Here is a 12145-nt window from a genome sequence, read left to right as displayed (position 1 = left end):
TCTGATTTTATTGGAGCTGCATCAGAAATATGTTTGGCCTATCACTCTATAAAAAGACATCATAGGCCTTATCTAAGCCCACTGAAGTCAAAGAATTTCAGTCTAAATCGGGCTCATGCAAAGTGGGAACAAAATAGCAGCCTTCCTAAAACCTACGATGAAAGTAATTTTTTTTTTAATGCCACTTTCCACTGATTCTTTGCAGGACTCCCGAGCCTCAGCCTGCAACGGCTGAAGTTATGCCAAGTGAACATACATCCCACAGTATAGCAAGCCCTTTCTAATCAGCTTCCTGATTAAAAAATGCCAAGCTGACATGAGCTATGAGACACGAAGCCTCTTAATACTTCACAAAATAATAGACTCCTGTGCTGGCTTGGTTGAAAATCTGTGATCTTACAGATGTTTATGAATTTGCCTGGTGCAGAGCTATAATCAATTGCTTATGCTGGAGCCCTAGGATGCTTAAAATTCATCCTGAAGGAAACTGGTTGCTGATGAAACCCATTGCCCAGATGCATTAGGCAGGTGGGAGTTTCAGCAAAGCAGAGAGGCTCCTGGCAGATGCAACATTGATTTCTTAATGCTTACAACCTACCAGACAGTTCCAGACCAGACCTGATTTGATGGATCTCCATGGGGTGCCCTGCAGCCTTGATTATTTCCACGACCAACTTGTCTAGTTTGGTTACTTGGTGACCATGTTCCGGAGCTGCAGCTTCAATGCAAGCACATTCAACTAGCAGGCACATTGCAAATCTGAGCTGAGATCAGATCAGATTTTAAATCTGATCTAATAATAATGCTTGCTGTTTTCCTGGCTAAAAGCATGATCCCTTTTAAGGGATCAAAAATCCTATTGTGGATTTTTTTTCCTTCTGTCTGTCTCCACACCCTCCTCCCCCTCCCAACACAAAATGTTCCCTCTTCATTTCAGTTTTGTTACCTTTTGCTGCTTTTTCTTCCATGGTTGAAGTAGCCAGAGCACTTCTAATCAAAGCAAAATCCTGGGAAGGATTCTGAAGAGATAATATTTGTCAACATCCTACAAAAACATTGTCTTGCTCTCCTTTTGAAGCTGCTTTTGAATCTAGGTTTTGTTATATGCGGAGATGAAAATGGTCTGCACCATTTTTTGTTATATAGAAATGTGGCTTTGCTTCTGCTTAGAACATCTTTGAAAATCTTATAGGAATTTCTCTGCACCATAATGAGGAAGAAGAGGTCAGTAAGCAATTTCCAGCCATAAAGTTTTCCTGTACTGTACTGTCAAGAACTTCGCATCTCTACTGAAAGTTCATCTACATGATGCAAACATCTATCAAGTTCAGATAGAAATATATTAAATGCAATATTTCCATAATATTCCATGGTGTATATACATTTACTATCAAAGTATTTTTATTTCACTAGATCTTTTAACCGAACAATGACTGTGCTCAGAGCTGATCAAGAAATAGGTTTGAACTCAGAGAACTTTGTTTTATAAATGTGCCTGTACTCTGCATTTAAATGGAAAACCAGTCCATGCTGGTTTTCCTATGAATTCTGATGGATAAGAATTTATTCTCATTCCTTTAGAGTCTACACAAAAGCCAGACTGGTCCAGAGAACAGTTTACAAAACAGCACTTTCTTCCTCATTCATACTGCAAAGTTTTCCTGCCTCGCTAATAAATTGCTGCATATTCCTAGGCACCTATGTGCATTCACCAAAATACTCCTCTCACATATCTTACTCAGCTGCTCAAGACAAGAATCAAACAACAAAAAAAAAGGAGAAACAAACACAAAAAGATGCTCACAAACACTTCTCAGGAAATCTAGAGAAATAATACGCTCCAGACACCCTGAAGTAGCTCCTCTTCCTTCCTAATTGTCTTTGTCTCCAAACACCCATTCGCTCCATTCCACAATGTGGAAGATACAGGACTGGAGAGCAGAACAACAAAGTCATGCCATGAATTAGGGACCACTACGATAAAACCAGTGCCCCTTTTGAAAATGCAGCCACATAACTGGCCATTCGAATCGAAAACAAAGAACCACTGCAAATGGTTAGTGCTAACTCGTGCCCTTGTTGTTTGGAGTGATGAAAAAGCAACATTCACTCTCCAGAAAGTTCAGGCTGCAAAATATATACATATAAAATCAAATCCTAGTCATAGATTCATTTAACATGCATTGCATTTTGCATTTACTCATCATCATCATTTACTCTTTGTTTCGGTTGAAAAATTAATGTAATTGTGAAAAGTAGAGTCATCACTTTTTTTTTCCTATTAAATATTCTGCTTTGTTGCATGCAGTCTTACCTCACTTCACATTTTTAATGCTAGGAGTGTTATGTTGCCTTTGCAATCGTTTTTAAATGTGCCATATTGTAAACAAGCATACACACGTATATTTACCAGACTCCAGCACAGCAACCAAGTTTAACCTTTTCATTCCAAAGTTAAAGAACCTTGAGAAAACACCTCAAGTAACTGCTCAATGCCTGCCAAGGGTTAACAGCTCCTTCCAAAATTTTTTGTTTGCAGAATGACACGACAAAGACTTTAATTTCTTTGGTTATTTTCAAAAATATAACTGAAATGTCAATTAGAAAAGAGGGGAGGAGGACATATACAAAGAGAAGCAAAACCTAAATATCCTTTGGAATTGTATGCTACTGTTCTCCAAAACAGCATAGGTGAAGGTGACAAAAGAACCCACACCTCTGAAATTAAAGGCAATCATTCATTTCACACCTCTTCGATAAAAAGAAAAAAAAAACTACGTAGAGACAATTAAAGGATAATAATTTAATAATTGCTACTTAGCCCCAGCCTTAACTGCAGTTTAGAAATTAGGTCAGTTAAAACGAAAATCTCCATTTTAAGGAGATTAAGAATCATTAAAATTGGATAAAAATATTCCTTAATGACTGCACACACACACACAAAAAAAGCAAATTCAACTAAATATTAAAGCACCTTATATTTTATACACAACATCCGAATTATATAAGAAATGCCTCTCCATGGATGCTGTGCTCGGAAAGTGGAATTCCAGCCTGACTCAGTGTTATTATCTAGGAAATAAAAGAAAAAAGAAAAAAAAAAAGAAAAAAAAAAGGAAAAAAAAGCCAATCAAAGACCGCTTATTTATTTCCTTATTTTGTTTTCTGTTTTCCTCTCAACAAAAGAGCCTTCTCTGGATACATATCTACTGGGCATTGCGAGGCTCCCTAGGAATCTCCGGTCACCAAGTTCAGCTTCCAGCACCGCCGCGGAGTTGGGGTGAGAGCAGCGCAGCACCGCGGCGAGCAGGGTACGTACCGCAGCCCACCGGCGCGGTCCCTCCCGGGCCGGGCCCTCGGCGGCCGCCGCGGATGCTGCGCCGGGCAGCGCGGGAGCGGAGCGCGCGGTGCCCGCGCTCGCCGCTGCTCTCGCCGGCCGCAACGTCCAGGCGCTGCGGAGCGGCGCGGGAAACCCCGCCGCTCTTCTGGGGGCTGCCCGCGCAGCTGAACTTTCCTTGTCACTTTCCGAACAGCAGCGAAGTGCCCCGAGAACAGCGCTGGACAAAACGACGGCTTTACCTTGAGCGGGGAGCACGGGGACAGCCGCAGGACCGCAAACGCGCGTAGTCCAAACGCGTGAGCCGCGCGCCCGCGTAGGCCGGCTCGCTCAGGCAGCGGCCTCGTTCCCAGCCGCGCTGCCTTCCATCTCGCGGGATGCGCGCAGGGAAGCAGGATGCAGCGAGCCCCGCGCCGCGGCCGCGCAACCCTCCGCCGAGCGCCCGCCGCTTCTTGGCCGTTTACGCAGCCGAGCGCCCAGCGCGCATCCTCCGCCGAGCGCCGGCGGCGGGAGCCCCGCGCGCCCCTGCGCTAATTATTTCGCCACATGGACAGCAGTAATAGCGCTTTTGGACGGGAAACCTGGCGTCGGAGGCAGAAATTAAAACGTTGCCACCCCTGGGCGCGGAAGGGGCGGCCCGAGCCGCCGTGCGAGCGGCGCGGAGGCGGCGGCGGCGGCGGGGCCCGCGGCAGCGCGGGGTGATGCGGGGTGATGCGGCTGGAAGCAGCTGCCCTGTCACCGCGGCGGCGGCAAAATGGAGCCTCCGCCATGGGCACCCCCGCCCCCCCTCCTGGAAATGCGGCTTTCGGGGAGAATCCTAACGGGAGGCGCTCAGCGCTTCGCCGGGGGGCACGGCGGCTGCTGGGGTCTCGCTTGTGTTACCTGTTCCTACCACACTGTGCCTCGTGAAACAAAAGCACGGAGCTGCTCCCGGCCGCAGGGACGAGCCGCTGTCGCGCCTCAGCCTCGGGCCACCAGCGCGACGAGCGGGGCTCGGGCTCGCGCGTGCAGCGGGGCTCGGGCTCGCGCGTGGAGCCTGTTTCGGGCTCGCGCGTGCAGCGGGGCTCGGGCTCGCGCACAACGACGCCCACGTCTGCAGCCTGACGCGGCTCCCGCCGCCGGGTCACCGCGGCGCGAGGGGCCCGTGTCACGCGGGGGCGCCGGGGAGGACCCACGTCGCGCCGCCCCCCGCCCCGCTCGCTGCCATTGTGCTGCGGCAGCCCCTTCCTCCCCCTCCTCCTCCTCCTCCTCTGGGCACCAGGGCAGCCGCCCGCGGCCCTCGACACGCGGGGGCTGCGGGGGGGCCGCGGCTCCCGCCCCGTCTGGCCGCGCCGGGGGGGCAGGGCCAGGGCGCTGCGGAGGCGACACCGCGACAGCGACACGGGGCCCTCGCGGCTCCCACGTCTGAGGGGGAAACGCGGACTGGAAAACGCGGTGTTTCCTCAGAAAGGAAAAAAAAAAAAAAAGAGGGAGATTTACGTGTGTCTCTTCCCCGCCCCCCCCCATCTCCACCTAGCCGCCTGCCTTTTTTTTTTTTTTTTTTTCCCTTGAATTTCTCTCCGCCGTCCCCGGTGGCATCTCTCTTTTGGCCTCTCTCTTTCGCAGAGAGCAGGGCGCGGGGGGGAGCTGCTTGAATTCGGAGCCTTTAGGAAAAGAGGAGCGCGGAAGCAGCCGGGGGCAGCGCGGGCTCTCGGGCCCCGCCGCGCCGTCCGCGGGGACGGGAGGCGCGGGCAGCTCTGAGCGCCGGCGAGGACAGCACTTTATATACATATACTTCGTTTTCTTTTTTTTTTTTTTTCTTGTCCCTGAAGGTTAAGTTAGCCAGTTTAGCATATTTCAGGCGAAATACATCCGAAAACCTCCCATTTCTTTTACTTTGTCACCGGTAGTAGTTTCTAACGAGAACAGCAGCTTTAGACACACGCAGGCAGCACAGTTCCAGCATCAGCACTGTCAATAAGGGAGCGCAGTTCCAGCCTGACAGGAGTGTTACAAGGATATATCCGCTAACGAGCAGCCTTAATTGGCCTGCATATTGTGGCTGTCACTGTTAAAACCTGTTCCTATACAGTCCTATTTTTTGCATCCCTAAAACATACAGCTCTTTAAAGCAGTTAAAGAGACAATATTCACTGAGCTTTTGATTTGGAGGGGAGGTGGAAAGAAATGGAAAGACGAGGGGAAATAGGAAGCCCCATTAAGAATATGGTATCAATGTCTCTGAAAAACTATTTGAAAGTCAAATGTGTACTAAAAACAACAGTTTTTTCCAGTTTCAATGCACTTGTCAATTATTTTTCAATAGACTGCAGTGGCTGCAGAGGAATCGCTGACATTTAGTACATTTAAGTCTTTTAAATGTGTTGTGTTCCTTAATAGATCTTACCTTTTTCTTAGCTTTAACACAAAAGTATTTTGACTTTAGTGATTTGCAGGAGTTCGCTGGTCGTCCTGGCAAATCCTTCACACAACGGGGTTTCATGTGTGGCTTCAGTTTGCAGTACAGGGTCATGTTCATAAAGAATACGAATGAAATAGACAAGATTGAAAAAAAAAAAAACTTACTGCGCATGTGCAGTGGGCAGTTAGTAAAAGATAACAACGTAACTAGATAATAAAAGTCAAAATATCAAACAGGGCAGAGCAGATCATGCCTAATGCCACATCAAGTACCTTCCTTTAAGGTACTTATTCCTCCAATGATTTTAAAACGTCTAGCCTGCAAACTTTAATATTAAATACCACCGCTGTGACTGAAGACTGCAAATACGTATGTATGTATAAAGGGACCTTACGAAGATCTTCCAGACCAAGTTTCAATCAAATGAAATGCTTCCTATTTTCCAGCTCTGGCAAATAGGGATTTGTACAGGAAAGACCCTAGACACAAAACAGTGCTGGTGAATTCTGAGGAGCTGAACCTGATACGTTGTTTATTCACATGAATAAATAAATAAATAAAGATGCATGAAAGAGATTGGCGCAATGAATAACGTAGGACGGGAAAGCCTGGCTCCCTGTGCCAACCCCTGCAATGCCCCCGCGCTTGGAGAGCGCCTGGCTGCGCTGAACCCGCATCCCCCTGCGGAGACAGAGCGCAGTCAAACGCCAGGGGAGAAGCTCTAAAATGCGCAGATTTCCCACTCTGCCACCAGAGCCACGCTCGTGTGGCGGGGGACAGGCAGGGAAGCACGCAGGGAGGCTGGGAGCAGGGAAGTGGGAAGCAGGCAGGGAGCCAGGGAAGGAGGCAGGAAAGCAGGGAAGGAGGCAGGGAAGCAGGAAGGAAAGCAGGGAAGCAGGGAGGGAGACAGAGAAGCAGTCAGGGAAGCAGGAGCCAGGCAGGGAAGCAGGCAGAGAAGCAGAAAGCAGGGAAGCAGGAAGCAGGGAGGAAGGCAGGGAAGCAGGCAAGGAAGCAGGCAGGCAGGGAGGCAGAAAGCAAGCAGGGAGGCTGGGAAGCAGGGAGCGAGGCAGGGAAGCAGGCAGGGAAACAGGAAGCAGGGGAGCAGGGAGAGAGGCAGGGAAACAGGAAGCAGGCAGGATGCAGGGAAGCAGGCAGGGAAGCAGGGACAGCTCCCGGTGCTGAGGCGGCCGCCGCCTCACGGCGCGCCAACAATGGCCGCCCGCGCCGCGTCCCGCTCCCAGCGCCCTAATGGGATTAAGGAGGGAATTACCGGCCGTCGGGCGGGAGCGCCCCGCGCTCGCCCGCTCTGGGCCGCGGGTTTCTCCTCCCGAGCCCCCCGGAGACGCGGAGCGGGGCAGGGAGCGCCCGGGGCGCCGCTCCGAGGCACCCGCTCCCGCGCGGGGCCGCGGCCGCGGGGACCCCCCACCCGCGCCGGGTGACTTGGGAGCCCAACTTGCACCGCGAGCCCCTGCCTGCGCCCTAACATGGCCGATGCCGAAGGAGCATCAAACCCGGCTCCCTTTCAGAGAAAGCCACAGTCTGAAATCAGAGCGGTAGGAGAAAAGAGACCCCTTCAAGCAACTACCAGCAATACGTTTTACCGAGACAAGTTAGTGCTGGGTCTGCTGCGGGGTGTTTTCTAAAGCAAAACTCAAAGAGGAATTCCAAGCAAGCAATCCAGAGTGAGTTGCTGAATGTGGACAAGGCAGAGACCTGGCTCTCCGAGTCTAACCTCAATAAAAGTGAAACTTCTTTCCATCTGAAATTCAGCACTCGCCACCATTTCTGGGTTGCAATGAGGAAACATAAAGAGAGCCCCTATAGGTTGCAACTGTAACTCAAATGTATTTATTTGAAAAAAAAAAAGGTATACTCTATATCTCATTTCCTATCTTAAAAGGACAGTAACTAACCCAGAAAAACATGGATCATTTAAAAAATCTACTCTTATGCACACGCTCCTGCAGAGTACGAGCATCTTACAGATATTCTCTTTGCCTAGATGTGTACTTTGTTTCTCATATAGGAGCAAATGGCATGCTTTTGTTCCATTAAGTTTAATCGCCGTTGGTGACAAATTTAAGAAGAAAACCTGCGTAATGTGTCTTTTATAAGGAACTAGCAAGTCATTTATTTTCTACTAAGTTGTTTTTTATACTCTTTAGTTACTTTCTAGCAGTGAATAATGTTAACGAATTTGCACTAAATTTACATAGACTATAGTTTCACTCCTGTAAACTATTTTTAAATGGAAGTATAGACTGTGATGCTTTCGAGGGGATTAATTGATTTAACCACCCCTTATTTACGGATCTAATTCTCTTTAAGGAACAAATAAGAACTATTATGACTACAAAGTATTTAAGAGAGTTTTCCTTAGAAATGCTACTCTCTTATGAGTGTTCCCTTTAAAAGTACAGATCCACTGTTTTAACACGTCATTTTAGTGCAAAACTATAGCATCTTACAACATTTTATTCCATTGTGTCTGACTGTCACAAGACCGTGAAGTTTTTGTCTCCGTCTCTCCACAGCAAACAAGTACCGTCCAACATGCAGCAAGTTTATATAAACAACAACATGCTTAATGCATGCAACATAATGCGTTCATATAGCAAAGACAGACTCTAGGATATTTCATGAACTATTCCACAGCTCACTATAATTTTGGCTGCCCAGCAATAGTGTCAGAAGAACTTGAAAAGAGCAAACAATGGACATTTAAGTACAAGCCACAGAACGACTGCAAAAATCACAATAATCTCTCTAGTTAGCTACAAGAATCAACCCCCACCCTGAATAAAATGCAGCCCACACTTGCACTATTAACCATTTACAAGTTAAACACAAGAAAGACATTTCAGCACGATTAAGAAACACCCTCGCTTACTACAACTTTGAAAGGATGAGGAGTAAGAAGCATACCACAGAGACCCAGAAAAGGCTGCTTTTTTCTTCACTGAACACTGAAAAGACACCCCATTTTCCAGGGATTCAAAAAATATAGATTAAAATACACCCACCAACACCAAGGAAAAAAATCAGGGGGGCTTCGAGAAGACTGCAGGGAAAAAGCTCTCTCACTCTCTTTAGTGTGCAGAAGCTTAGGGGGAAAAAAATGTCGCCCTGGCAGGAATGACAAATGCAGTAGGATAGGCTAGCAGGCCTGAGGGATCTGTTTTACTTCCACATACATCCTCTAATGCACGCACTCCCACTCATCCTCTCGAGATGGCTTTTTTTTTTTCCTCCACTTTTTTTTTTTCACCAGCTCCAAATCCCCGGCATATGACCTTCTGTTAAATAGATAAAAAAAAATTTGCTTATCAGTCATGCAAATGAGGCTGAATTCATTTTCCACAACAGATGGCCTCATAGATAATGATGATGGAAGAGAGAAAATTGAATGTCTCTCACAAGGTGGTCATGGCAACCGAGAGCAGAATAATATCAATAATAAGCTCACTGCATAATAAGGTTGTCAATCCCACAAATCAAAGTCTCCAGCTAAATCAGGTATCCCACCCCCAGCTAGTTATCAGGTAAATAGAGAAATAGAGAGTGTCCTTTTTCTTTTTAAACGAGGAGCTGTGAAAAGAAACGGCAGCTCCGGCAATTCCAGGCTACAAGGGGAAAGAAAGAGCAGAAGGGATTTTTCCTCCGCTAATTGTGTTTTATTTGGTAATTTGGGAGGCTGTTGGGTTTTTCCTTTTTTTTTTTTTTTTTTTTTTTTTTTGCGTATTCCCAGGGTGTTCTCGCTTGCTGGGGCGGGGGGAGCGTTGCCGGGGTGTCTGGGTTTGCCTTTTTTGCCGCCGAGGCTGCTGCTCGACGCGCGGGCAGCGCGGGCTCCCCGCGCGGCTCCCGCGGGGCCGTCCCGCGCCGTGAATCAGCAGCCACCCCGGGCGGGCCGGTCCCAATGAAACGGGCCCGGCGCACGGCGGGGCGGGCCGGCGCTGCGGGGCTGGCGAGCGCCCGGTCCCGCCTGGGCTGGTGCCGCCTTGCAGCCCCGCGGCTCCTGCGGGTACTGCCGCCACCCCGGGCCCAGCCGGGCGGCTGCCGCGGGGTCCCCCCGGTCTCGTCCCCGTCTGCCAGGCGGGCGGTTGTCGCCAGCAGCCGCGCTCCCCTTGCAGGGATTTTCCTTGCAGACATGCCGAAAGAGCGAGACAATGTATTAACATGCAGCTATAAATTATGGCCAGGTATTAGCTGAGGAAGAAACCTCAGAGGAAGAAGAAAGCTCAGTCCCTACCAGAAGCATCATTCCTCCCGTGGTTTGCACCTCAGCTCGCAATGGCACCTTGTGCATTATGCATCAGAGAAAATGACTGCCAGTAAATGCGGAGCAACTTCCCGGAGCCCCGTGTGCTCTATGTTTGGAAGCACAGACTCGGCGCGGTGCTTCCAGCCCTCCCCTGCCCCCCAAGAGACGACTGGGTGCTCAGAAAGAAAGAAAAATGTAAATCCCGCATCTCTTACAGTCCTCCGCTGAAACAGAAGCATTCTGCAGACAAGGGCAGTTTGCGAGAGCGGCAGCGGGAAGCATCGATCCAGGCATGCACTGCGTGTGAAACCTGGGCACACTGGCTCTTTAGGAGGCGCAGGGATTTTTATTATTTTTTTCAAACAGTGCAGTGGCTCATCTCTGGGGAAAGCTGTGTGCTGCACGTATGCACCTACACCCCAATGTGCCTTCAGCTAATTTCTATTTTTAAGCTGTCTTGAGATTCCTTTTCTGCTTTTTTTTTCTTTTCTCTCTTTTTTTTTTCCCCTTATATTTCCCCTGCACTCTAGCCCCGTTACTGCAGTGTGCGCCAGAAATCAATAGGGCTGCTCTAATGGAGGTTCCAGCTGCAGTTGCCTGTGCAGACACACACAGAGCCCCTGACGTCTGCGCAGCTTTCCCAGCCGATTGGGCACCACATCGGATGTTCTGTGGAGCAAAGAATAGGAATCATTTACAGTCTGCCACCAAAAAAAAAAAAAAAAAAAAAGGTACCTGATCTCGCCAGGCAGTCGGGGCTCCAGCAGAAACAGCCCTCTGGGGTATTCGCGGTCACCGCGGGGCAAAGGGGACACCCCAGGACTGCCAGAGAGGTTGTTGTGTCACCGAAGCCTGTAATTCACGTGGGGTGTTTCTACAAGGTTGCGAATCCATATCATGGAAGATAAGAATGCAAACATAGGAAAATAGACGTGAAAGCATCCAAGTAGTTCAACTGATAGATTAATAGAGCTCTTGCGCCCTTTGATGTGTTTGCAAGTATTTCTCTGGCTCGGAAGAGCGTTTGAATGAAAGCTTTATTTCTTTCTTACAAATTCTTTAATATTGCTATGTAAGTTGCTTGCTTGCTTTTCCTACCTTTAATAGAAAAATCTTTCATTTGCTAAAGATTACCTTCAAGCTTCATTGCCAAGAGTTTTGAATTATGTTTTTGCTACTCGTGCTGTAAAGCTACTTATTGTTATTAAAGCCAGTTTGTTTGGTTGCTTGTTCTAAATAACAAAAAAGCAGACTGTGTCAGTTACCTGATGTGGTAGCTGCATCTCTCTGAAATAACACAACCGTGTTGGCGAGAGCACAAAAACCTAGCCCTCTGCTCCTTAGCTCAGGTTTTCCTGGGATCTGCAGCACTGCAGAACACCTCCCCCAGCCCCTGTCAATGTGTTTCAGCTTCAGGGTATTGACAGCAGCTGCCCTCGCCCGCGTCTGGCTCCAGCGAAGCATTTCTGCTCCTCTCTCAGCCCCGTGTGTCTTTGCGGAGCTAAGAATGCCAGCCCTGGACCAGCTCTGGAGAAATAAAGTCTGGGAAAATGAATGAATCATAAAGCCATATTGCATGGCAGAGTCGCATTCCAGCCTGTGTTCTCCAGCTCCTTCTTATGCAAGCTTTAAAAACAAAAAACCTTTAAGAAAAAGGCAGTTTCAACCCTAAAAATCATGGTGCATAGCAGGCTACTGGCTTAGGAGCCCTTAGAAGAGGCCAGGCAGCAGAGAAATGCCGCTCTCCTCAGCACTAGCAATTCTACCACCTCAATATCCCCTCTACCCTCTCCCCAGATATTTCTCTAACCTCTGCCTTAATTATTTATACTATTTTTTTTTCTTTTTCTTTCCCGTCCTTGGCAGTTTGGAGCATGAATTAACCGTGTTTCAGTTCTGTTTGAGGATATATCCTGCCCAGAGCTTTCTCCCTGCTCCTGCCTGATCCTTATTAAGTCTTAACCACTTTTCGACTGGACCTAAAGCCCAGACTGTGCAAATCGTGTGAATCCTGTCCCTTCACAACAAATGTGCTCTTGGAAGCTGCTGGGATATTCCCCAGCCAAGCAGCAGACTCTTTACCCAGACTGCTTAAAGCAGCATGATAAGCAAAAGTTAAACCGTTACAATGCAGCCACTGTCAGAG

At 48.4% G+C, this 12145-nt stretch overlaps 1 protein-coding gene across 13 annotated transcripts in view; it reads right to left on the bottom strand.

Moving 5' to 3' along the window:
* MYT1L (myelin transcription factor 1 like) overlaps positions 1-10261 on the bottom strand; it is a 288588-nt gene extending 278327 nt beyond the window's left edge. For 6 of the 13 annotated variants that reach the window (XM_088530567.1, XM_088530572.1, XM_088530570.1 and 3 more), the window contains exon 1: positions 8629-9433. The gene's annotated coding sequence lies outside the window, so the exon portion shown is untranslated. Of the gene's footprint in view, positions 1-8628; positions 9434-10214 lie in introns of those variants that run through there. The other 7 variants (XM_088530574.1, XM_088530576.1, XM_088530577.1 and 4 more) reach the window with 4 other exon arrangements.
* Positions 10262-12145: the final 1884 nt, after the last annotated feature.

Source organism: Tinamus guttatus, unplaced genomic scaffold (genome assembly GCF_059628265.1).
Source record: "Tinamus guttatus ecotype Peru unplaced genomic scaffold, ASM5962826v1 Tinamus_guttatus_pri_ptg000383l, whole genome shotgun sequence".
Taxonomy (NCBI): domain Eukaryota; kingdom Metazoa; phylum Chordata; class Aves; order Tinamiformes; family Tinamidae; genus Tinamus; species Tinamus guttatus.
The sequence above is the reverse complement of the archived record's forward strand: the minus strand, read 5'-3'. Positions and strand labels throughout refer to the sequence as shown.